At 41.3% G+C, this 25,000-nt stretch overlaps 1 protein-coding gene and 1 pseudogene across 1 annotated transcript in view; one reads left to right on the forward strand and one right to left on the reverse strand.

Moving 5' to 3' along the window:
- Nucleotides 1-25,000, reverse strand: part of LOC146640102 (protein kinase C-binding protein NELL1-like) — a 313,384-nt gene that overhangs the window by 121,396 nt on the left and 166,988 nt on the right. The gene's annotated exons all lie outside the window — the stretch shown is intronic.
- On the forward strand, nucleotides 6,928-7,629 carry LOC146640103 (uncharacterized; annotated as a pseudogene).

The raw sequence follows: 25,000 nt of genomic DNA on the forward strand, positions 1-25,000 counted from the left end.
ACCTGCATTTTCCTTCATTAAGATCATGCATCAGGTCTTTGCTGGATTTATTTTCTGTTCTTTTAAGCATATTTTTTTTTAAGACTAGCCACTTCTTTTGTCCTTCACTGATCCAGTTTCCTCAGATTTTTTAATCTGAGAAAACAGCACACTATGCTAAGATATTTTCAACTGCGAATAATAAATTTTTTCTGGTTGGCTGCTAGTAACAATGTGCCTCAATATAAAATATAAAGTGGCGCTTTGCAAATTGGTCTGTATTGTGTAGACACAACATTGAGTTAGGTTCCTTTTTGTGCTTAATTTGATTCATAGGTTGTGTTCAGTTGCTTAAAAAAAATGAAAATGTCAGGTACATAGACTGGACTGAAAATGAGTGAAAACGCAGCCGAAGTCCAAAGAAAAACTGAAAGTCCATTTTAAAGAATTACAAGAAAGTCCAGCTCCTTGGAGGAAAAATATAAAGAAATAAGAGGCTCAAGCCTTTTACACATTACCGTATGTGCTGCTACAACTTAGAATGTGTTTCAGTAATTTAGATGCAGTTAAAAGAAAAAGTGGAAGAGATGTTACTCACAGACTTTTTTTTTTAAGTTGCAGTTTGTTCTCACTTTTCCATCATCAATCCACTTACACTCCCCTCTAAAGCCATTTTTCCATCATTTTGGCTCCTCTGTGTACATGAAATCATTTATAATAGTTTACATCCGCATCACTTCATGTTTCTTATTTCTGAAACTGAATGATGATGGTCTCAATTCAATTCAGTTTGATCCAAGAACTCTGAGTAATCTTCTCAGAGGAAAGGAGTAACACTATAGGCTGAATATGTTGCTCGTCATGCAGCGCAGCAGGAGAAAAGCATCACTCCGTTGTTAAATATTCATATTAATGATCCCTTTGGGGCAAATAACTTTCAGGTAAAACCCAAGCTGTTAAATGAAAAACTTTCTGCATGACGCAAGCACCTTCTTCCCAAGTTGTGCTCGATTGGATGGGATAGCGTTTTGACATCCATCACCATGAACCTGCCAGATGCTTCTAATCACAGCCAGTATTGCTTGTCAGAAAAGACTTCCAGTGCAAATGACTAAAGTCTCCGGTATCCCCATAAGTAACATGGTTTTTTTTTCACATAATTCACACAGTTTTTCTCTTTTAAGTACTGCTACTTGGATGCATTCAGTGAAAAAGTAAAAACAGCACAAAATTACAAATCTGCATTGAACGCCACAATTTATAGCATACAGAATTGCTAATACTACCGAAAGTGGATCACCAGTGAAGACAATTTGTACTGAAAGAGTTTTCTCTTTGAAATTTTATGTAAATGAGGTGGTTAGACTAGGATTCCAGCTGAACTGCAATTTATTCCATATGCAGTCAGATCAAGGGCTGTATCAGCACTGGAAATCCAAATCATCACAGGTATTGTTTGCCAGGCTACAGGGGCTAAAATTATGAATATTTAATGCAAAGAATATGCTTTTCCTGGTAGGGTAGTCCATGGGGGCTCTGATGTTTGAGTTATTTGTGGCTCACATGGGAGGCTGTGCTCCCTTCAGTTGTAATCATGTGGAGCAGCCTGGTCGTACATTGTTCTGTCTTTTTCCTGAATGCATTAATCTGGGTGCCAAAATTGTTTCCTGGCAACAGGGGTAAACAGCTGCCTTCACTGACAAAAGGATGCAGTGGCCTCTTCTATTCAACAGTAGTAATAAGGACCTTTTCAAGCTGACTGCGGTGGGGGTAGAGGGGGTCCAGTGGCGTGGATACACAATTAACCTCTGATTTATGCTCTAACAAAACAAAACAAGACTGGAAACTTATCCAGCAAAGAGCTCTAGTCACCGAAATCTAGAATCCAAGTTTTAGATACATAAAACAGAACACTAATGATAATGGCAATATTATTCTAATAACCCTGTTGCTACTGCAGGTGAGTGAATCTCAGTTTGGAGCAACATGGTACCCCCTAATAGAAGCTGCATGCATAGGCAGTCATCTTTTATGACGGCCTGACCAGGACGCATAGACTCAAAAAATATTTCTGCCCAAAATGTTGATTTTAATTAAAATGATTACATGTAATCCAATGAAATTTTACACTGAAATGTTACATTTCCAGGAATCTTGTCAAATGAAATGTGCTTTATTTGTATACATTCAATTCATACCAACCATGTCTTCCTTAATGATCAATTATCTGAATAAATACACTTTGATTTTCTATATGTTAGTTGCTTTACTCAAAGTGATTGGTTCATATTTATTAGGACAAAGAATCCTTTTTTGAGGTTCACAACAGAAAATGAGCCTACACATGTTATCATAGGCAAGACTTTATTTACCTAATGTACACTTACCACGAATTAGCACTGCATTTATTCAAGAACACAGGATGGAAGCTAATCTGAATCAATATGGGTAACCTCCTGGAGACAATAAAAGTAAGGTTTTCATCAGTTTTAATCATTTTAATAATTTTGTTGTAACTTTAGCTATCAGTATCATTTTTTTCAATCAACTGAATAACTTATTGAATTGATCTGCACCATGAGTCCACAGACTGCAAGACTGTGTTTTGAAATAGCTTCTTTTGTCTGATCAGTGGCACAAAGTGGTTCCATTCCCAATGGCATAAAGCAAACAAACAAAAACATAATATAAAATTTAAAAAAGCAAATCAAGCAGGGAGCCAGAATGATTGAGTCATCCCTGATGGTTAAACCAAATTATCAATCCATTTTATTCAAATGGATGATTTTTCTGACAGTTATTCAATTAACTAATGGGTGATATGAGCATTTAAATAAGAGCAGCAAATTTGAGTCTTATGAAGACATGAAGACAGTTAAAAGATTAAACGTCACCACCATCAGAAGGGAATATTATTTATAAAATAAAAATAAGCAAATCTTTGCATTTGAAAAAATACATAATTCGTTTACAGATGACAGATTTGGTGTGATAGTTGTATGGCTCAACGGTGAAAGCAAAACTAAACAAGAAAACAGCGAGTCATCTTCTGAGCTCTATCGGCTGCAGTGGTTTTTTAACAATCTGGTACAATTTTTGTGAGGCAGTATTTATGGCCAGCAGTCATAAAGATAACCTAAGTGTTGTTCATAGTGATCAACCCACTCACAGAAAGGTCTTCTGCCTTTCACACAGAAGGGCAAAATACTTTTATATGGGTACTGTAAATTCACATTAGTGCTCCTGCCATTGCCCTTGCACCTGCCCTTGTCCAAGAAATAATTCCTGGCAGACTTATTTCAATCCCGAGGAGCTCAGAGCCCACTCTTATCCATACTTGGTACAAAGAGTTGTTGCTGAACACTCGACAGAGACATCACCTTCTCCACTTCAAGGTCATCCGAGGGTGGGATTCAGTATCAGGCAGATTTCAGCATTAAACCTCAACCTGCTTTTCCCTGGATGATTTCAGTTCAGCAGTCCATTCACACTCCATGTGTGTGTGTGTGGTCTCCATCACTGTGATGTCATGATGAATGGGTGGCCAACAAAGCGGAGAAGAGATGGGGAGAGGAACAGTGATCTGTCCTCTGTCTTTTTATCGCTCTATTTCATCATGGAAATCACCTCATTTACTTTGAGCACTTCTCCATTCATCTCTTATTGTCACGGGCAAAACCCATTTTGTATGTGCTCCAACGGGGTGTATATGCAGAAGTGTGTGTGTGTGTGTGTGTGTGTGTGTGTGTGTGTGTGAGAGACAGAACAGGGGATAATAACAGCAAGCTTAATACACGTGGCTGGGTTTGTATGTGAGCGGCTGCATTAATGGACTGCACAATCACCTGTTCCCATTAAGAACTTCAAACTTAAGTTTTGCAAGAGTGAATATTCCTTTCAATCCAATGCTGTATAGTGAAAGATCACATGTAGTCCATCTAGGATACTGACAAAAAACCAAGAAAAAAATCAGTTATTAAATAACTAATTAAAAATAAAGCTATTATTTGTGATGAAGTGAGGGCGTTGAAGTCAGTAATCTCCTAATGGAGGAAACTACTTTCAAATCTGGTGATATGGAAGGGGATACATTGCTTTTGAGATGTCATTAGGGAGAAGAGGCTGAGGCCGGGGTTGGTTTTATAATTTGCTGTCCTTTGGGCTTGTAAGACGATACGTCCTAAGTTTCCTTTTCTCAGCTTTCTTTGCCGTGGTGGGGAGATATGATGACCATGACTGGTTCTCCATCAAAATTATTAACAGAAACCTTAAACCTTCTCCACCTTAGGTCAACTTATGTAAACACACACAGTTTTTTCACCAACTTCTTAGTTTTTTTCGATGTTTAGCAGCAGGTTGACCTAGTTGTTCATTATGAGCGCCCATCATCATAACCCTGCCAGTGACAGCGGAGTCATCTGCAAAACTCACAATAGAGTCTCCTCTGCATATGACAATGCAGTCATTGATGTACAGGGTGAAAAGGAGGGGGCTGAGCACACAACCCTGGGGAACTCAAGTGCTGAGCACTAGAGTGGAGGAGATGTGACTGCCAATCTGAACTGAAAGGGTATGTGTGTGACAAAGCCCAATTTCCAAATGCAGAGTGTAGTACTCAAGCCCAGAGTGCTATGTTTGCCAATCAGTTTCATGGGGGATATTGAACTGAATGATGAGCTGAAATCAGCCAGGTTTTTGGCATGGTATGGCATGCCAAAACTTCAGACTAAATTTGCTCTCTTCCAGTCTCAGTGTGATGGTAATGGCAGTCAAGAACTACATCAAAAAGCGTGTGGATACTTACTATCTAAACAAGTCACTGAAAATATGAAAATGTGTTTACTTTTTACAACTGAAACTAGGACCATAAATGTGAGCTAGAGGTGAAAAAAGTACAAAACCATCTGAAAGAAACAGTTGTTTTTAAATGTTCTTCCCTTTCTCTAGCAGTTTTACCACTTTACTGTATATTTTGCCTTAACCACTCATTCAATTTCCAGCCAACAATTTCTTGGAAAATTGCAGGGTTAATTAACCTCCTGCCTCATCTAGTGTTTTTTCCTTAGAGGGTCAGCATCTGCTAATTTTCAACCATCAAAAAATGAAAGTGTATTTCACTGGCAAAGTGTGTAGTAGTTGGTCTCCACAGACCTTTGCAATCTTATTGTAATGTCTGCCTCTACTTCATAAACTGTGGTTCCAGATCAGTTTGACCACAGATGCTAAAGTTTGCACAAAGGCAAGCACCAAATTACTAAAAATGTAAGTGTTAACAGACACTGAAACACAGCAACAATGTAAACTTGGATACTGTTGCAACTCAGGTTGCTATGGATACAGCTATGCAGCATTGTAAGCGGGGATGCTATATAAGGCTGCAGATAAGATGTCTGAAGCTGATCTTTGAGAGGATGAATTAAGACCCTTATGTAAATCTCTGAGCTTGATGAATGGGCCTGCATATATTACATATTCTGAATAATGTTCTTTCAGACAAAAAAAAGGAGAAGGACAAGGGCAGACACAATGACGTTGTGTTAGGCTGTGTTTTGAAAGGTGCCATAAAAATACGGCAGAAGGTTGGAGCTTCGTATGCTGAGAATCTAATCAGTGCCTTGCTGTTTCCATTCCAAGTCAAGCTAGGGGTCCTGTTCTAGGGAAGCTATGTGAGCTGGTTAATGACATGAATACAATTAATAATTCAAAACAAACCCTATGTGGGTCTAAACAGAAATGTTCCAGTGTGCTGGTACCTTCAGTGAATAGTAGGAGAACAGCAGCATAGTTTATAGAGTAATCCAACATGACAGCATTCACCTCGGATGACAGAGAGTGGAAGACAACTATCAAAACGCTTATAAATATCTCATATAGCCACTGAGGAGCACAGGAGCAGTGGAGGAGGCAGGACTGGTGAGAAGGCTTTCAGATGTGCTGCAGCTCCTGCTGCAAAAGCAAATATCACGGTACACCCAAGGAAGACTGCATTTATCAGTGTTTACTGTGTGTGCAATTATGTGTGTATGTAGCATAGCACAGTGAGCGATGTAAGCGGTGGATTCAGGAAAGCAGCTGGTAGAGGGAAAGTGTCTGTGCCTTGACAGCAGCACGGGCTCACAAATAGAAATAAGAAATTTCAACGCCTGGCTTTGTGTTAGTCCGCATATATTAGTGTGTATAAGTGACCACGCTCTACACTGCAGGAGGATATGAGCTGTAGACAATAAGAAAATAATAAAACCTGAAAGTAGCAGTAGAGCTCCACAGCTAAATCTTTTTACCTCCTGGCATGAAAAAGTAACACAGCTAAATTCTTTTTTTCCCTATGAGTTGTAACATGGTCTCCCACAAAGAAAGCCCCAGGTCAGATATTATGAGAATACACAAGACTGCTCGGATATGAACACTTCACCCTCGAGTGTTGTACAACAAAAACCTGGAGCAAAACAACGGTTTCAGCCTCTGGTTGTGGGAGGTGGAAGAAAGGAGGTAATAAGGGTGAAGCATCAGAGGATAAGAGTAAAACTCTTGAGGGACCCACTCCCCCTCCCTTTCCTTTCTTTCTTTTTCTGTTTCTCAGTGTGTTTAGTAAAAGAAAACAAGTGGTTCAGGACAGAGCTACAGCTTTCTTTTCCCTTTTTTGTACTGTAGCTGTGATCACTTGGGTTAGTCAAACAAAACTGGGCAACTGATCATCACAGAAATCATCACAGCCTTATTCCGTAATGGGTTTGAATTAATTTGTCAACTAAAAATCCTATATACAATACCCCATAATTACATAATATATGAGAAATAATATGAATAATGACAAAAAATTAAACATATACACAGCCTTTGCCATGGGAAACAAAATTGAGCTCAGGTGCATCCTGTTTCTACTGATCACCGGTCAGATGGTTCTGCATGTGACTAGAGTCCAGCTATAGTGAATTCAGTTGACTGGGCATGACTTGGAAAGGCAAACATTTGTTTATATATAGCCCTACAGTTGACAGTGCATATCAGTGTACACACCAAGCCATAAAATCCAAGGAACTGTCTGTCCTCCGAGACAAGATTGTATCGAGGCATGGATTTGGGAAGGTCCCAGTGAGCACAGCGGCCTCCATCATCCATAAATGGAAGAACTTAGGAACCAGAAGGACTCTCCCTAGAGCCGACTAAAGCCCTTCTACCCCAAACAATTGGGGTAGAAGGGCCTTAATCAGGCACATGACAAGGAACCACATGGTCACAATGACACCAGTGTTGCTCTGTAAAGAGAGGATAACCTTCCAGAAGAACAACCATTTCTGCAGCACTCCACCAATTGGGTACGGTAGAGTGGCCAGATAGAATCCACTCCTAAGTAAAAAGCATGTGACAGCCAATCCGAAGTTCGTCAAAAGGCACCTGAAGGACTCTCAGACCATGAGAAACAAAATTCTCTGGTCTAATGAATGAATTCTTTGGCCTGAATGCCAAATATCATTTCAGGAAGAAACCCGGTGCTGCTCATCAACTGGTCAATACCATCCCTATAGTGAAGCATGGTGGTGACAGCATTATGCTGTGGAGAAATTTTTGGGGCGCATGAAATGGCAGACTAGTAAGAGTCCAGGGAAAGATGAATGCAGCAATGCAGACATCCTTCATGTCTATCCTTGATTCAAGCAAAGGTTTGTCTTCCAACAGTGATCTACTCCCACCCTGTTATTTCATTAGTGCATTGCCACTGTTCATACAAACTCAACACTTCCTTTATCTGTTTCAAATGTCAAAGCCCTATAGTGTTTCAGTGTACAGAAACAAGCCAGGGTAAGGAATTTTTTATAAACTGTGTGCAGGAACATGCTGTGGAAAATGCTAAACATTAAGATTATCAGGCTAACAGGCTACAGCATTTACTCTTTGATAACTGCTTAATATTTGCGTGTTAGTCTACCACACCAGAGAGTAAGTGAGGGAGAGAAAAAATATCTAGGGAATAGCAGCAAGATGTGAGAGACAAGCTACCCGCTGATCCAGGCTGTCAGACCGGCAGAGATGGAAAGGATGCTGGAGGGACAGATGAACTTTCCATAAATCCAATCTAAAATTTCACTGTGTGGGCAGTTGTACTTGCCTAATATATGTAAACTTGCCACTGCTGGAAGAGTGGTTACATAACCTTTGTAAAGGCGTTATGAGACAAATGTGTGATCTCAAGCTTGTGTGCATGTGCACATCTTTTGCCCCAGCCGCAAACATCCTGGAAGCCTCAGCAGAATGTACAGAGGAAGTCTAAACTTAATTTAAAACCATCACAGCTCACTCTGTTTGCAGCCAATTGTTATGGCTTTTTTTGGTTTGCCATAGATAAATGTAATATAACTATGACTCCTCCTGAGCACTAATCCTGGTTTCTCTCGTGTCTTTTCCTAAACTGGGTTAGGCCTCTACAATCTAGGCGCGTGTGTTTACCATAATAGAATGGCCTTTCAGACTTTGATGCTACATCTCAGGATCAATCACCGACCAGCAGTGAGGGGATATGGCTCCTTTCTGTGTAAATCTCTCGTCTGCCAGATTTAAAGAGAAAGGCATGATGTGTCCGGACCAACCGGGCACATTATTGATCACAGGAGGTTCCCCCGCTCAGGCTAGAGCTTCATTTAAACTAGCTTCATTGTTTCCAGATAACACCCCTCGCAACAGCCTCCCGTTGACTGAATTTAATGCAAGCTGCTACTTTCAAAGCCCATGACTCTTGCTTCTGTCAATCCCTTGCACTTAGAAGCCTTTCTTCGTCTCTCACCAGCCGCCAAAGAAACCTGCAAATCAATCAGGTTCACTCTCCTTCTCCCCTCTGCGAGAGAATTCCCAAACTTAATAGAACTAGATGAAAACCCTGAAAAGAGCGAGCACGCTATTGATGCACTCAAATCTCATCTGTTCAAATCTCAGATGTCATATGCATGCTGACAGAATCAGATTAGGTGAAGGGTTACAGCAGGACAGAGTGCACTCTAAGTATGATTAATGCAAAAAAAAAAGAAGTTAAAACTCATATTCTGTGTAATATAATAAACAGAATGTAATCATTCGTAGACAGGATGGTTCTTAAATATCTACTAAACCAATGTGGACAAAACTGTTTTGGCCATATTTCATTGGAAATAAAACTAAAGAGTAGAATCTTTCCAGCCACAAGATGCAATGTTACCATCGCAATTTTAACCTTCCTGCCTTCTTGGGACCTTTTTGTGCCACTGCTATGTGTTAAATGGCTGCCATTTCCACTGTGTTCAGTGAAATATAACCAAACTTGCCACAGGATAGTTTTTACCTGTCAATGTTAATATTCCAGTGTGAATTCCTTAAATCAGCCTAAAATGGCTGAGCAGCAGAAATCCCCACACCCATCACCCTGGGGACCATTTTCTGCCCATTGACTTCCATTATAAACGCTATTTTTCAACCCCAAATTATCATCATATGATTTTATTTTTTCTTCTTTTCTTGGATGTCAATGAAGACTCAGGGCCTTGAAGTTTTAATTTTTAAATTGCAAAAAAAATGCAAAAAAAATAATGGCAGGTCAAAATGTATGTTGGTGCCAATCTTTGGTCCATCTAAAGGCCTACTTATAATGACAATCACATATTACTTCAACTGGTTTTTTGTGGAAATATTTAGTTTCGTTTTTTGGTTTTTGGGGCTTATAACACAGGGCGCTCATGTAATAACACTGGGATTTGAAGGGTTAAAACAACGAAAATATAATTAAAACTTTACATGAATATTTCAGGGAGAAGTAGTTTTACAAGGTTGGCTAATTTAAAGTGGAATAAAATATGGATATATGGTCTTTTTATGGCTGAGAATGGTCCCTAGGGTGATGGGTGTGAGTTTTTTAAAGGATGGCAGGAGGGTTAAGTAGGTTGCTATTTAAAATAATGACATTATCTGTCCCACCACTGCCAAACACTGACTGCTCCCTCCCATCTATATTCTACCCACACGATGATACCACGAGTCTTTACTGGGTCATGAAACTGTCATCTGTCCCCCGTCGACCTCCAAGTGAGTCAGAGCACCGGAACATAACGGGATCAAAGAGGAACGCATTTCAAACACACACCACCGCCTGTATCCACCACCCTGCTTTCTCAAGCCTTCTGCTTGATTAAAAGAATCACAGCTTCCTTTCTGCTGTCAAGTGACAGTGCTTCATATTGTGATTGCCATCTAATCAGAAAGTGTGTCGACATGTCTGAGAAATGAAAACAACAACAGAGGTAACATGGTTGGGAAAAAAACAACAACACAAAAAAATCCTTTATGAGAACGACGGAGCGGTGCGAAGAGCAAGAATCCAAACAAGCATGTGGAAACACAGGAATATGTGATGAATAAATAACAAGGACAGACTACTTACAATTATGTCTTTAAAATGAAGACAAAGGCAGCGAAGGAGAATTACAAATGCATTACCGAAACAGCGACATACAGTAGGAACAGCAGCAAAGCTGTTTGCCATTTTGTCGGATATAAAGGGCCATTTCAGTGTGGCTCACATGCCTGGGGCAATGTGAATTATACACAGTAATGTGCCTCTCACATTACTCTAAATGTACATTTCTACACTGGCTGATTGTTAGGTGCTATAGAGACTGACAAATCCATTTAGCATTGTTGGATAATTAGGGCCGAACGGAGCAATTGCCTCAGATACTCTCCAGGACAGCAGAGTGTGTGCAGCAGTGCACGAACATTACATGCTATTTCCTTCTGTGGCTTGGAGAGGTCAAATCAAAGGGGACCCATCTGTTTCTTCAAACAATGGCACTCGGTTTATGCTCTGAAAAAGGATCGCAGGCTGCAATTTTCATACGATTGCTTTAGCGCTGATTTAATTTGGACTAATCCAATTGAACTATAGCATTATGCATACATTTCTGATTAACTTATAACACAGGCTATATCGTGTGTTCAAGGCAATGAAGACAATGAAGACCACATCTGAAAATGCAAGAAGTACATAGGTGGAATATTAACATGTTGACAAGTGTTGAGGCTGTGATCCCATCTCGTCTATTTTGTCTGTGATCCACACCTGTAGTCATTTGAAGCACGTGTCTCTCTCGCGAATCAGGCAACTTGAACGTATCACATACTTGAATGTGTGTAAAAAGTATTTACAATGATAAACATTTCAGGAAATGTTAAAAAGGTATAAAAGCTTTTCGCTTGAGACATTTACTGATCCTGTCCTGTCCTACCTCTGACAGTGACATGATATTAGTGACATGAGCCGTGTATAGAAATAACCATGTGCAGAACATGTACCCTGTGATAACAGCAGTTAAAGTTGAACTGAAACAGCTTTCTCATTATGTAGTGAATCCACGTCTCATCGCAGCACAAACGGTGGCTGTTTAAAAAAAAAAAATGCAAATACTTTTCCTTTTTTGGTTGCTGTCAAAAAAGCTCAAGATGCATGTCTTGATTTGCAAATGTAAGACTCAGCAAGAGAAGATAAAAATATGAGGCCAAGTGTATATATCACATTTTGATTTTCTCTGTAAGACCAACAGAGCTAGTGCTTTAAAAATAATCCATATAACTCCATAAGCAAAGATTCATTCCAGTGTTTTTGTATCTTTTGGAATATAAACGTCATTGAGGGAGTTTTGAATGGTGCTTTTCTACTTTGCTTGAGCACTGAAAGTATTACTACAAGTGTCATTCATCCAAGCACTTTTTTGTATTTAAAAAAAAGAAAAAAGAAAAAAAAGCATTCACACTAAGAGCAATTTAATGTTTAGTGCTCCATTTAAGTTGGTGGTTTGTGGTTTTTATCCGCAAACCAACTTACCAGGCAACTGGCTCTAAGTGTTGAGCCACAGCCACCCTGGTCATGGGTAAAAGTAACTGGTTCAAGATGTCTTAAACTTCTCCAGTTTACAATTTCAATGACGTTTTAAGCCAGTCCGCCTATTCCTCGAGAAGAAAAAGAAGAAAGAATAAAATCCAACAAAGCTGATTTTATAGAATTGAGCAAACAACTTGTGAACCGTCTCACTGGGATAACCATCTCCATACCATGTGTGATTGCTGCATTTTTCCACAATGCACTAATGATGCCCTGGGGCTAAAAATATGGCTGTAAATGGAGCATTCATTGAGCAGTCTTACAGTGAACAAAATCCTTGTTCAATGAACTTTAAGTCATTCCTATAGAAAATGATATTCACAGACAATTAGGCAATAACATCTTGACATGATGCATTCACACATTCACTACATAGAATAAGGAATATGCGCTGAACAGGCAAACATGCAATGTATTGCATAACCACTGGATAAATAACAAGTGCTATAATTTATTCATATTTGTTCATATCTGGCATGAATGAAAAAAACGAAACAACAAAATGGTGCATCTTTTTTCAATATCCAGGCTTTTCTAAAATGCAAACATATGGGACGGCAGCACTTCTGTTAACTAATTCATGTTGACCACACAGACAGTACTCTAAGTACTCTAAAGTGTACCTAACTTTTTTTGTATCTTTTAGCTTTTAAAGGATTAAGATACATCGTGTGATAATTAAACTGTGAACTTGTAAAGAAACAGCTAAATATAAAACAGAGTGTAATTAGAACTGATGTTGTGCTTACATCCAAGGTTTACATTATCAATCCTAATGACCTTCATTTGGTTCTCTTCATAGATATACACTCAACAAAAATATAAACGCAACACCTTTGTTACTGCTCCCATTCCCCATGGGATGGACGTAGAGACCTAAAATTCATTCCAGATACACAATATAACCATCCCTCCCAAACAGTGGTCACAAATCAGTCCAAATGTGTGGTAGTGGGCACATCTGCTATATTGAGATAATCCATCCCACCTCACAGGTGTGCCACATCAGGATGCTGATCTGACATCATGAGTAGTGCACAGGTGTACCTCAGACTGCCCACAACAAAAGGCCACCCTGGAATGTGCAGTTTTGTCTCACAGCAAAATGCCACAGATGCCACAAGCAATGAGGGAGCGTGCAATTGGCATGCTGACAGCAGGAATGTCAACCAGATCTGTCGCCCGTGCATTGAATGTTCATTTCTCAACCATAAGCCGTCTCCACAGGCGTTTCAGAGAATATGGCAGCACATCCAACCAGCCTCACAACCGCAGACCTCGTGTAACCACACCAGCCCAGGACCTCCACATCCAGCAGGTTCACCTCCAAGATCGTCTGAGACCAGCCACCCAGACAGCTGCTGGAACAATTGGTTTGCACAACCAAACAATTTCTGCACAAACTGTCAGAAACCGTCTCAGGGACGCTCAACTGCATGCCTGTCGTCCTCATCGGGGTCTTGACCTGACTCCAGCTCGTCGCCGTAACAGACTTGTGTGGGCAAATGCTCACATTCGATGGCGTCTGGCACGTTGGAGAGGTGTGCGCTTCACGGATGAATCATGGTTCACATTGTTCAGGGCAGATGGCAGCTGAGAATGTCCCAGTTCTTGCATGGCCAGCATACTCACCGGACATGTCACCCATTGAGCATGTTCGGGATGTGCTTGACCGGCGTATACGACAGCGTGTACCAGTTCCCACGAATATCCAACAACTTCGCACAGCCATTGAAGTGGAGTGGACCAACATTCCACAGGCCACAATTGACAATCTGATAGACTCCATGCGACGATGTGTTGCACTGCATGAGGCAAATAGGGGGCAGGGATAGCTCATTAGGTAGAGTGGTGGCCCCATGATCGGAAGGTCGGAGGTTCGACTCCACTGAACGGCTACCCTGAGGTACCCCTGAGCAAGGTACCGTCCCTACACACTGCTCCCCGGGCGCTGCACTGGTGGCTGCCCACTGCTTCACTGGGTGAATGGGTTAAATGCAGAGGAACTATTTCCCTATGGGGACTAACACACACACTTTACACTTTACTTTACACACCTTACATGGTGGTCACACCAGATACTGACCGGTTCTGGGTCCCCAGACCCCCAATAGCGCAAAAAAACTGCACATTCCAGGGTGGCCTTTTGTTGTGGGCAGTCTGAGGTACATCTGTGCACTACTCATGATGTCAGATCAGCATCCTGATGTGGCACACCTGTGAGGTGGGATGGATTATCTCAATATGGCAGATGTTCCCACTACCACACATTTGGACTGATTTGTGACCACTGTTTGGGAGGGATGGTTATATTGTGTATCTGGAATGAATTTTAGGTCTCTACGTCCATCCCATGGGGAATGGGAGCAGTAACAAAGGTGTTGCGTTTATATTTTTGTTGAGTGTATGTTTGTTCAAACAGAACAGGCAGGTTTAAGAAGAAAGGGTAAAAGTGCACCACTTCAGATCTGGTTGTTGCGCACACAGTCAGCTTAAAGCATGAACTGAATTGCCATTTGAGCCTTAGGGTTTCGCTCCAAGGGAGAAAACTGATAAGAGAAGTGGCCAGCTTGAACATTTAATGAGGTCCATGGCTGTTACCTTTGGAAGTGCTTTTATCTTCTATCGTGCTTTCTGTCAAACTGCAATGTGACATTTTTCCAAATTGCTCTATTCATGGTGAATCAAATACTGGTTGATCTTGCCAGGGAAGCAGGAGGAAATTCACTACATGCTGATAACAACCCACAGATCAAGTAAGGTCAGAAACTGGATGCCTCTCCACAAAATATTGGTTTAATATGATTTTTCTGATAAAACCCTAAAGACTAAACGTAAATCAGTTTTTGTTTACTTATGACTAAAGGTGAAATGTGATCATCCATCCATCTTTAGTTATTTTAAAAGATAAAATTGTGAGTTCAATTCAATTTTGTTCATTTAGTGCCCAATGGATTCTAAATCACCTCACAGTACTTTATATTATAAGGTAAATTTCCTACAATAATGCAGAGAAAACCCCAACAAGCAGACTAGCCTCTCTGAGCAAATACTTGGAGACAGTGGGAAAGAAAAACTCCCTCCTAACCGGAAGAATTTTCAGGCAGAACCAGGCTCAGGGAGGGGCACCCATTTCTGAAGTACTGTTTTAAAGCACTGAGAATAGCAATTTCCCCATTGCTGTCAAGTGGTGTCTGAAAAACTGCTTGCTTATTGGCTGACAACAACAATCCAACCACAGATAAGCCTCCTTAAGCCCATAAAAACACCAGGAAAGTTTTTACAGAGGTCAAAACAGAAAGCAACTTTCTCATAAACTTTTATTGGAATGGAAACCTTTTTGTATCTAAAGCTATTGCCATTTGGCGGCCTCAAGAAAGAATGCAAGTTCAAGGCACTTCTGCACTGGCTTCATTTTTCTAAGCTGAAAGCTGTCTTTTTCATGTTCATGCCTACATATATTTCATACCATTAGTTCTGGCAGGAAATGACGTGAAGCTCTACAGGGGTGTCACACTGGGAGGCTACTTTCCTAACTGAAAACAACACTTCAGAGTACAAACCCTTCATCTGCAAGAAAATTGAGGCTAACTTGTTGAACACAGACTATGGAGCTGGCTGATATAATAGCAAACCCGAGGTGTGCTACACAAGACGAGTGTGATCAGAAAGCGTTGAGAGCGGGATGCACGGAGAGCAAATGAGAAAATAGGGTAGAATAAAATAAAGATTGGTGTATGGATGAGCAGAAGGCTATGCAGCAGTGAGAGCACAAATCCTTGGAAGCCCAGAGTGCAGCAGATGTTGCCGACTTTGTCACAGTAGTCTGAATCATTCATTCTGCTTTAGTTTTTATGGAAATCACAGTAAACATCGGCCTTGTGGTTTGTCAAAGGAGTTGTTTTCTCCCACCACTTGTGAGTGCCGCTAAGAGATGATGGATGGTAAAGAACACTCCTTATCTGTGCTGCTGTGATCCTTCTGGATTTCTTTTAACCCTTTATCTCTTTGTCTTAGGCACGCCACCTCACTGTGGATCATGAAAGTTTTATAGACTTGTCATGAAGGGATCATCATCATGAAACTCAGTCAAGCCTGTGTCTGCCAGCAGCTGAAAACAAGGGAAGGCTTCCAAATTGATGCAATATGCATTGCAGTATGTCCTAAATATACATTTCCTCTGAGGAAACAGCTATCAAGCCTGCACACACGTTACTTTTAGTTGTTCCACACGACTTGACAAAAGTACAAAGACAGCACAATTACTCTGATCCCTTTCTTTTCTTTTACTCCTTTAAAAAGAAAAAAAAGTACCGCAGTCTGGGTTTCTCAAGGTCAACACCACAACACCAGCGATAGTGCAAATGAGCCCCCTTTTTTATCCCCCAGTCTTAATACAATGTAGGCCTTTCTGTGATGACCCAGATGTAATCTACCCTGACAATATAGCTTTCATTTCTTTAAATTTTTATTTATGTGTATCGATATACGATAAATGTATGTTTTTATACACGCATACAGATGAATATCCCTCTTAATTGCTAATAAAATTCAAGGTCACAGGGAGGCTGGAGCCTATCGCAGCTGACATAACGTGAAAGGTGGCGTACACCCTGCACAAGTCACCAGTGTATCACAGGCTAACAGAGAGAGAGAGACAACCGTTCACACTCATATTCACACCTACCCACACATTAACCAAACATGGAGGTCTTTGGACTGTGAGAGGAAGTCAGTGCACCTGGAGAGAACCCAAGCATGCCCAGGGAAAAACACAATATCCAAACAGAAAGGCCCCATTCAACCAGGTTGGAACCAAAACTCCTTTACCCTTTTCCTCCTTCACTCAATTAAACATGGATGGAGGTTGTATCGTCACCTCAAACACCCCCTAAAACTCCCACAGAGGATTTGTGACATGTGTCATCGCCATCATTAACTCCTCCCAGACAGACACACACACCAACACCACCTCCTGTCAGCGGGGCTTAGAGAGCAGCACACAGAAGTGACATCTATAATGTGTATCACTTGGAGGCCCGCATTGTGGCTCCATCCATGTTTTATCCTGCAGCAGAGAGCACTGTTTTACATTTTCAAAAGCATGCAACATTAACACAATAAATGCTGAATCTGGGTCCTGAAGTTGTGCATTCCTCTCTCTCTGTTGGAAAATGACAGAATTTGTTATATACTCCATAATTATCCATCTCTAAGCACTCTACAGCAAACCTGATTGCAGCCTTTGTCATTTTCTCATAATGCTTCCTCCCAGTTGCAGATTTTGCCTGATTAACCATCATCTGCTGGGATTTCTGAGAACAATGTTATAGCATAGCCACAATGTGTAAGAAAAGGTGAAAATCAAATGCACTGCCATGAGAAATTCTAAGAGGATCTGCGTTTGCTAAATGCTTGGTTATTTCAAAACAATTAAGAAACATAGTGTTAGGGCCGTTTTATACATTTCAACCAGTGAAGCACGGTGGCACAATTGTTAGCACTGTTGTCTTGAGCAAGAAGGTCCTGGGTTTGAATCCACCACCAGGGCCTTTCTGTGGGGTGTTTGGATGTTCTCCCTGTGTCTGGGTCGGTTCTCTCTGGGTACCTTGGCTTCTCCCACAGTCCGAAAACATGCATTTAGTAGGTTTAGGTTAATTGCTGATTTTAAATTGGCCATCGTTGTGAATGTTGGTCTGTCTCTTTATGTTAGCCATTCGACAGACTGACAATCTGTCCAGGATGTACTCCATCTCTTGCCCTAATGCAACGGAGATAGAGTCCACCCACCCACGACGTTGAAGCAGAAGTAAATGGATGAATGGATGAATACTTCCATCCAAATTCTATTCAAACTGGTTTATATTAGTTTATGCTACAGGTGTTTCTGGAAAGAACTGGGCCTCCTGCTAACTCTCTGCATGGTAGAAATTCCACATAGTTGATATAAATAAATAACGATGCACAACTTACAGTATCTTGAGACATGGGGCAATGAAAAACAAATTCACAGAAGGCAGAAATGTGAGTAAAATGGGACCTTTGAACAGAATCTGAACTCACAGCTATGACAGACTGAATAATTCAGGACCTGTTTTACAAGCATTTGCCACTTGCACATTTTTGTGTTTGCCGTGTAATGAGAAACGTGGCAAAACCTTTATCAAACATGAAACTTTCAGGTCATATATTCTACAAACTATGATATTAAAAACTAAAACTGCTCAAAAATACTTTAGTGCTTCTTTTGTTGGAAAAACGTTTGCAAAGGAAGCAGCCAAACCGTTTGACAATGACCTTCTAAACCTCATCACTTGGGCTTCCTCATTCAGTCCTTCAACACTGTCGAGAGAACCTGGATTTTAAGAGTGAGTGGGAGTTTATTCAGTCTCCTCACCGAGGCTAACACCACTGTCTTTGAGTTTTAATGGGGAAGGTGAAGGAAGGTCACTCAGTAGTTGGCTGGTCAGACTCACAGCAAATAACAGAGATGATTATGAGATCCCTGCACTTCCAAACACATTAGTGTAAGCTGCCTTTCCCACGCAGCTGACAAATCTGCTGTCTTAGATAATAGTAAGGCTACTAAACTCACATATTAGATACTTACCCACCATGCTTTGCACTTTGCAAGGTAATAAAAAAAGCAACTACTCACTAGCACGAGAATGGAATACATTCTGATAGATGATGATTGTACCACACAAGATTAAAGCAATGTGGGCTGCTGAATGATGATATTTTCTATGTGTGGCTTATGGTCAACGAATTAATTGAGATCAACAGCATTCCTCACTTAGAATGATAATAACATTAACAGGAAAGCTACTTAAGCGCACTAGCAGAGACTATAGATGTCTGTGCAAAGCTGATAAACATTCTCATCCTGTGGCTGAAGAGATGAGGGATCCCGGGGATGCTAGATCCACATTTATGCCACAGTGCAACCATGAAGTCACACTGCATTCAATTTGTGATCAGCTTTCATGCCATCAGTGACACTTTTCTTTAGTCAGAGAAAACAACAAAAGATGAGTTTAATCAAACCTTCAGATAGCCAGTACTAAATACGCCTAACACCAACACCTGGGAATATCAGGAAAAGGTCCCATGATTAATCTTAAAATGACAGTGTTAAATAGCTCCATATAGCATTATTATTGAACTTTAGATCAATCTATTGGCTTTGAAGGAGGGATAAGAGGCCAAATGTGACAATATTTTAAATCCACCACATTTGTGAGGATCACAGTTTAAACAATAAATGATTAAGATGACGGCTTCCTCCCACCGTCCAAAGACATGCAGCTTGTGGGGATAGGTTAATTGGATAATCCAAATTGTCACTAGGTGTGAATGTGCGAATGAATGTGAGTGCGAATGGTTGTTTGTCCCTGTGTGTGTTGGCCCTGCGACAGACTGGCGACCTGTCCAGGGTGTACCCCGCCTCTCGCCCTATGACAGCTGGGATAGGCTCCAGCGCCCCCTGCGACCCTGAAAAGGATAAGCGGAAGCGAATGGATGGATGGATGGATGATTAAGATGACCTTCAATGCCTTGGTGTGTATAAGTCAGATTGTTATGGATTGTTAACATGTCCCTGATGTACACCCCCAAAAAGTTTTATCAGAATTAATTCAAAACATTTTGATTTACAGTGGTCTCTCCTTTATAGCGGGAGTTACTTTCAAAAATTGACCCGTGATAGGTGATATTCGCGAAGTAGCCAATTTTATTTTTTACAATTATTATAGATGCTTTAAGGCTGTAAAACCCCTCAATACACGCTTTATACACTCAGGCAGGCATGAACATTTTCACACTTTTCTCTCGTTTAAACACCCTCCACTCACTCCACTTGATTATAACTGATTTATGTTTTTTATAACATTTTATAAAAAAAACAAACAAAAAAAACGAGAAGCACATTAATTCATAAATGTGATCTAACAAGGGTAAAGGGAAAAAATAACCATGTTTGCCGTTCATATGGCTTGTAATCGGGATGAAGTAAACATCTGTTGAGTAATTTAACATAAAATATTTTGATAGTGTTAATTTGGAAAGCCAAAACTCTAGCGGGTCCACCAGACCCATGAACACTGGCTGAGTAACAAAAATATGAACACCACACAAGGGTTAATAAACACTAGCCTACACATATTCAATCAAACAGGAACTGAATACAAGTGTTTGTTCCTGAATTGATCCCACACTTTGCCGCGCTATAAACTGATTATCTTCGTCATAAACCAATTCAAATGATGTCATTTATTAATTTATTTGTTAAACAAAGGGTAAGAGTCGCAGGGACCTGCGGTTCATTAAGTTTATCAACCAATCCCAGCAGCGTGTCATTACACGAGCCAATCGAACTGTGTTTTCTTTTAACTATATGGTAAAAAGTAGGTGGGACATCTTGAGAGAGTGACCCCCGGGTAAAGAACGGGGTGTTTTGTTTTTGTTTTTTGTGTATGTGTGTCTGCTGAGTTGGGCGTCAGTTGAGTGTAAGGAACCTCTGGGGAAGGTAACAGCGCTCAGACTTTCTTCCAGAGGGAGAATACTCCAAAGCGATGTTTCTTTCAGACTCTGACAATGAATTGGCACCACTCTCCTCAGAGCTGGACTCTGAGAGCGAGTATAGCGACTGCAGTCTCGACGAGGACTACATTCCAAGTGGTCATGCCCGGGGATCAAATAAGTGAGTACCAACACTCCGAGCTGGCTTCAGTCCAAAAAATTGCCCCTGCTTACGCTATATGTGACGCGTCGGGCACACACACTGTAGAGGTCATGGACATCCCAAAGTGATAAGCAGAACAGGTACACCAGTACACTGCAGTGCTGTGCTCGTATGTACAGGCTGCCCTTTTGTCCCTGCTTTAAGCCGACACCGGTTGGCCAATCTGCAGCAATCACGCAGAGGCCATGTAGATATCACCCATTGTGCCTGCACATTGTTCGATATGAAGGTGTCTTTCATGCACCGCTCGCGCCGCACCGCTGCCGTAATAAGCGCGTGCAGCCAAGGCACGGGGCGCGTGCACAACGCCACGCCATACAACTCTAACCACATATAGCTGCCATGAGAACAGATTGTCTTTGTATGACTCCCAGTGAGCAGCCATCTCTGAGGATAAAACCGCAGTTGTTTATCGTTTCGTGCCATATAGCATGGGCGGCCATAGGTTTTACAGTGCACCAGAGAAGGTCGGGGTGGGGTTTTTGCTGCAAATTTACATATATTGGCTATATTTAATCAGTAAAGATGATAAAATGCTTGTAAGATGAAAATACTGACTAGCAAGGCACATGGAAGCGTGTTTCTGCCACTGAAGAAAAAAAAAAATCAAAATTTCAAGTTAGAATCAGATCAGAATCAGAGAGACTTTATTTATCCCCAAGGGGCAATTAAGATACAACACAGCAGCATGACGTTAAAAATAAGGACAGGGCACAAACAGGCAATAAGAATGGGATACAAAATACTTAAAATATACAGTATATACACAGTTTTAAACTTAAAGTGACTGAATAAGTGAATAAATAACTGTAAGTGAATAAAGTGTCGGCAGTATAAAAAGAGTGTAGAGTAGTTTATGCTTATGGGTGTGGGAAATGGTCTTATGGCTGGAGTTAAAAAGCAGAGTGGCTTTGGGGGCAAAGGTGGCTCTCCTCTTCTCCTCCTCTTACAAGTTAAATTGAAATTCTCACGCAATAATAATATGAAATTTTGATAAACTAATAATTCTGACTTATTTCCTCGAAATTTCAATTAATATGTTGAAATTTTGAGTTAGCCCCACCAGTCAGGAAGCTCAGTGAAGGGCATCATTTCCTTGTTAACTGGAAGCAGATGGTGCAGACACATGCACATTCAAAATAATGTAGTGACAGCATCAGTCAGCCACCAACATATATCAAACATGAATAAAGTGGTGCCAGGTTTTTCAGCCTTGAATCCCTTTTAGTGAATGATAACAGTACAAAAGGTATAGAATCAGTGTGTTTATGTTGAACTGTTGGACAGCTGATGCCTTCACTTCTGGGTAAGAAGTTTTTGTGTTCGCTGTGTGCCAGCAGTTTTTAACCAGCAGGTGTACTGGGGCCTTAACAGAGCTTCCTGGCCGGCAGATCTAATTTGAAATTTTTACTTATTAACTTGAAATTTTGACATATCTGACTCGAAATTTCAAGTTATGGATGTCTTTTTTTTTTTTTCTCAGCGGCCAAAATGAGCTTCCATACTAAGCCACTAGTAATGTCAGGGCAACAAGTTCTAATGGGATTATTATGATTGCATTGTTACAACTTTTATAATATAATTATTGAAGTGGCAGCACTTCAATGAATAGCAGTATTATTATTTTAGTCTGGATAATAACCATTTTATTCACTGTTTGTTTCTCTCTGACTTGCTAGAAGAGTAGGGTTGCAAGTCATAGTTATAGTAGGAGAAAACGCATCACCTCCAATTTTACTAACCCTTATCCATCTGCTTTATGTTTAGGGAAGACGAATCCAGTTCGGATGACGACTTGTATGTAAGGCCAAAGAAGCGAAGGGCGTCAAAGAGGCGATGCTCCTCTGTATCAACAGTATCATCACCGCTGAAATCTGCATCTAACAAATGGGAGCAGAGTCCCCTTCGTAAGAGGCTCCGCTATGCATCTACGCCCAAAAAAGACTCCTCCTCCTCCGGACCCAAGACTCGCAAGACACCTTCCACACCACATAAGAATACTCCAAAAAGAAAGCAGCAAGCAGAAAGTCAGCAAGTGGAAGCAAACAGGGGTGAAGCAGACGATGGAGAAAAGTGGCGCAGTGTTGAAGAAGAAGACATTGAGCCTCCTCAGCCACGGTTCAGACCCGGGAGATGCGCTGGGCCGCAGCTGAGCAGAACAGCGCATTACACACCACTTGAACTGTTCCAGTTGTTCTTTTCTGCCACCGTCATTGATACCCTGGTGAAAAACACAAACGCCTATGGAAAAATCAAACACCAAACCCAAAAAGAAAAGTGGGTTCCAGTCACAGCAGCAGACATGTACTCCTTCATCTCCCTTGTCCTCTACATGGGTCTTGTACCACTGAAAACTCTGAAGGAGTTCTGGAGAGGATCTGAGCTCTTCCGCCTGCCATTTCCTGCCTCTGTTATGCCTTGCAGACGCTTCCTAGCCATTTCCCGCAGTCTACACATGAATGACCCTGCTGTGGAAGCGGCCAATGACCAGAAGAAGGGGACCCCCGGGTTTGACAAACTGTGCAAGATAAAGCCACTATATGAGCAGATTTTGGAGGCCTGCTGCACATTCTTTCACCCCCACCAGCATATCTCTATAGATGAACGGATGGTGGCGAGCAAAGCGAGGATCGGGTTAAAGCAGTACATCAGAAACAAGCCAACCAAATGGGGCTTTAAGCTTTTTGTGCTGGCAGACTCAGTGTGCGGCTACACCATTAACTTTTTTGTGTATGGTGGAAGAGAGAGTGAACCAACTGGGAAGGGTGCAGGCTATGACGCTGTTATGAGACTTCTGGACATCCCATTTCTTGGTAAAGGTTACAAGCTCTACGTGGATAACTATTACACTAGTCCTACTTTATTCCTTGATCTCCTCAAGAGAAAAATCTGGGCGTGTGGCACAGTTCGTTCAAATGTCAACGGTTTTCCCAAAACCAAGTGGGATAACGTGCCAGAGAAAACACCAAGGGGAACAATTAAATGGATCAGAAAGGGAGAGTTGTTGTTTGTTAGGTGGTTTGACACCCGGGAGGTATCGATGTGTTCCTCTATACATAAAGCGTACAACCACGACGTAGCAAAGCGCAAAGTGAAAAACTCAGATGGACAGTGGACTGTGAAGCACGTGCCTATTCCGGGCTGCATCAAAGATTACAATCGTTACATGGGAGGTGTTGACTTGTCAGATGCGCTGATCGGCTACTACAACGTCCTTCATAAAACCCACAAGTGGTACAAGACTCTGTTTTACCACTTTGTGGACATAGCCACAGTGAATGCCTTCATCCTTCACAAGGAAATGTGCAAGCTGCAGAGCCGGCCTATGCTCACGCAGAAAAGGTTCCGGGAGCAGCTCATTTTGTTACTGGCTGAGATCGGTTCTGGACCAAACCGCGCGCCTCCTCACAATTACATGTTGCCTCCCTCTCCTTTTAAACTGACTGCTATTTCTCCACATAAAGTCTCCCCTGCTTCACCAACACCAGTGCCTCCTGTCTCCCCATCCAAAGTGGGCCAGTGCTCCTCAACCGATGCGCCGTTTACCTCCTGCCCTCCTGCGCCCTGCGTTAATTCATCCCCTGGCTCATCTGCTCCTCTGTCTGCCGACACCCCACCTGCTAAAACCTCGTATTCTCTGGGGTTAGGTCATCTGCCCGCGTACTTTGTTGCGAAAATGAGCAACGTGGCTTCGAGGTATCGAGCCACTATTGGCAGGAGAGTGTGCGTGGTCTGCAAAAAGAAGTCTCCAATCTATTGCAGCACCTGCCACAAAACACTGTGCATCACTTCCTTAAGAAATTGCTATTCCGAGTGGCACCGGAGCAATAACATCTGTGTGTGAGTGACTAGAATTACTGTGAAATACTCTGTCAACTGCATGTGCCTTTAATTGTCAATAGTGAAATACATGGCAATTTACATTTAGTTCAGGGGGTCTCGAACTCCGGTCCTTGAGGGCTGGTGTCCTGAAACACACCTGAATACAATTAGTAGGTCATTAGCAAGACTGTATAGAATTTGACTGCCTGCTGAGGTGGCAAATTCAGCCATTTGAGTCATGTTACAGCAGCTCATCAGTGAATGAACATGGTGCAATAAAAGTACTTTTTAAAGTACATTTTTTCAAACACTTACATTTACTTAAATTTACTTGAGTAGGGTTAGGGTTGCCACTTCAGCATGTAGTCAAGTTCTGTACTCTTGCTAATGACCTACTAATTTTATTCAGGTGTATTTCAACATGGACAGATGGAAAAGTTTCAGGACACCGGCCCTCGAGGACTGGAGTTCGAGACCCCTGATTTAGTTCCTTTGACAAACTACCTAGGTAGTCAGTTTTTTATAATATTAAACAAAGTATTTTACAGTTTTGCTAA

This window comes from Diplotaxodon limnothrissa, linkage group LG1, assembly GCF_057381915.1.
Source record: "Diplotaxodon limnothrissa isolate DT_005_m linkage group LG1, D_limnothrissa_male_GT1.1, whole genome shotgun sequence".
Lineage (NCBI taxonomy): Eukaryota > Metazoa > Chordata > Actinopteri > Cichliformes > Cichlidae > Diplotaxodon > Diplotaxodon limnothrissa.